The 2500-nt window shown below is 40.7% G+C and overlaps 1 pseudogene; it reads left to right on the forward strand.

Annotated features, from left to right (window-relative positions):
- The first annotated feature begins 1840 nt into the window (after positions 1-1840).
- LOC138031960 (PE-PGRS family protein PE_PGRS5-like) overlaps positions 1841-2500 on the forward strand; it is a 30054-nt pseudogene continuing 29394 nt past the window's right edge.

The following is a 2500-nucleotide window of genomic DNA, read 5'->3' on the forward strand; positions in this document are numbered from 1 at the left end:
TAGTCCAGGTGAACGGATCACTTTTACATCGAAATACACCTGTGTCATCAAATGCCACGGGTGTCACAAGATCTATATCGGAGAAACTGGTAGACGCCTGGGTGACAGATTTAGGGAACATATACCAGAGTCCGATCTTCCTGTTGGACGCCATTTTGCTTCCACGGGGCACACTACTCAGGACATGCTGGTCTCTGTAATCCGTTCGGGTTTCCGGGATGCCACAGACAGACGTAGTTTTGAGGCCAGGATGATTTTCAGACACCGCACCCTACAGCCTGGAGGTCTCAATGTGGACTTCGGTTTCATATAAAGTCAGCGCGCGCTGTAAACGTTGCGTTTTTTTTTTTTTTTTTTTTTTGCGTTACGTTGCACGCGCATTTTCCAGTTGACGAAGAGGGAGTACCCTCTTGGGCGCAAATTTGAACCTCATTTAATATTCATGTACTTGCCAGAGATGTTCTTCACCCTGTTGTCGAGGAAAGCCCGGTATTTTTTAAATGGTAACAATCTTTGTAGCAATTCACTTTTAGTCCTGGAGGCCTTAAGGTTAAGACTACTACACTATTATTTTTATCTCTTAGCTTTTTTTACACTTTTTTTGTATTCAATTTTAATTTTTTTTTCGCAGTCCTTTTCGTATATATTTCCATCCGCGCGCTAACTTTTATTCAAGATGTATGACAAGGTTATCGTAACTTTTTTGTGTTGAGCGATTCAAGGCAAGAATCCTTTATATTGTAACCTGCATTGCCATAAATGTAAGTCCCGAAAACCAGACGATAATGGGCTAACTTAGGTAAGAGTTTAAAAAACAGTAAATGGTTCAGCGTGTAATAACGAGTTAGTTGCAAGCGGGAGGTAGCTAACCATGAAAGAAGCGTAAGAGTCGAACGAGGCGATAGCCGCCAGTTGAGAGCTTAGCAAACCTCCCAAGTACAAGTATAACTCGATGGTACACAATCAGCCGTATTGAAAACATCCTATGCCAGTTTGGGACATACTTTCTCTTCTTAATTAATTTGAATACCCTTCGCTCACTAACATGTCGAGCTGGCTTTCACTTAAGCATGTAAATCGCATTACCAGTGGGTCGGGTAAAATACCCACCAGAGAGTTAAAATCTTTCTTTTTTCTCATAAAGCTGCGAAGAAATTGCAGCACAAGTTTCATGTTTTTGGCGATAGGATGGTCGGTCATTATTTTATGCTGAGGAAAAAGGCGCTTTTTTACCGGCGCATGTGTCCGTGTTCTCGTCATAAATATTCACCAATGGTCAAGTAATAAATGGGTAACTTATCAATCAAAGCAACAGGCGTAGCTTAATTGCTTAGTACGCGGCTTTCGGAGCAAAAGGTCCCAGTTCAATCCTCAGTGACTTCAACGTCTGTTTCCACTTTTTCGATTTTCTGATCCGTGTAGCTATAGCTTTTAATATCCGTAAAACGGAGCACTGGCAGAGGGTGGTAAAAGGAGAACCGACAGCTTCCATGGATGCCAGCTTCGTAACTAAAGGACCTACCGACGTTAACTAAAAAAAAGTGTCTTTACCTTTATCTTTACCTAGTGAGCCTACTTCTGTTGTGCTATAATTTTCCTTTCTATTTGGCAGTTTTATGCCTTTGATATCTGGTCGAACCAACATTGTATTTGACGTGCGAAGGGGTGGTTTTAAAGAAAGTATGGAAGTACTTGTAAATATGTAAAGCCACAAAATTTAGATGAATATACTGACAAAATATTAGTAAACATCGGGCGCGAAAATGGACTTACAGAATTCATAGAGCGTAAAGAGATCAAGTTTCAATCTATGCAAATACTTTTGAATTCCTTTTTAGACATGTGGAAAAGTTATGCAGCGATTGTCGCCAAAAACATGAAAACCCTGTTCGTGTTCTCAATTTTTGTTGTCATTTGTCAAATTATCAACAAAACGGAGACTCAGCAGTGCCCTACAGTTGGATCTGAGGAGTCCATCTTGGGATGGATGTTGCAAGGACACATCTATCAAACAATGATGGCCAATATTGGACTTCATTGCCTCTCGGCCTGCCTGAAAGATGATCGTTGCCAAAGTTTCAACTTTGTGATTTCCCTCCATATGTGCGAATTCAGCGACCGCACCAAAGAAGCCAGACCAGAGGATTTTATTCCTGATGCAGACAGATATTATTTCAGAAAATACATAAACAGAGGTAAGTGAAATTTAACAAGGCTTGTTGTATGCAAAAAATGGCCAAAGCAAAGATAAAGAAATAATACCAGTTTTTGAATTTCAGCCCCACTGGGCTCCATCTCTGAACTAGCAGCCGAGTCCTGCAAGGAAATTAAAATGAGTGAAGGAAGATTAACCAAACGGCAAATACTGGATCTCTTCAGTAAAACCAGCGATTCCAGTACTTGCATTTTGCGATATGAAAACCGAAGGTAAGAATAACTTCAATCTTCTTTCATCCTTTTCTCCGTCTCCTCCTTCATCTCCATCTTTACCCCCAGGTAA

This window comes from Montipora capricornis, chromosome 14 (genome assembly GCF_036669925.1).
Source record: "Montipora capricornis isolate CH-2021 chromosome 14, ASM3666992v2, whole genome shotgun sequence".
NCBI classification, from domain to species: domain Eukaryota; kingdom Metazoa; phylum Cnidaria; class Anthozoa; order Scleractinia; family Acroporidae; genus Montipora; species Montipora capricornis.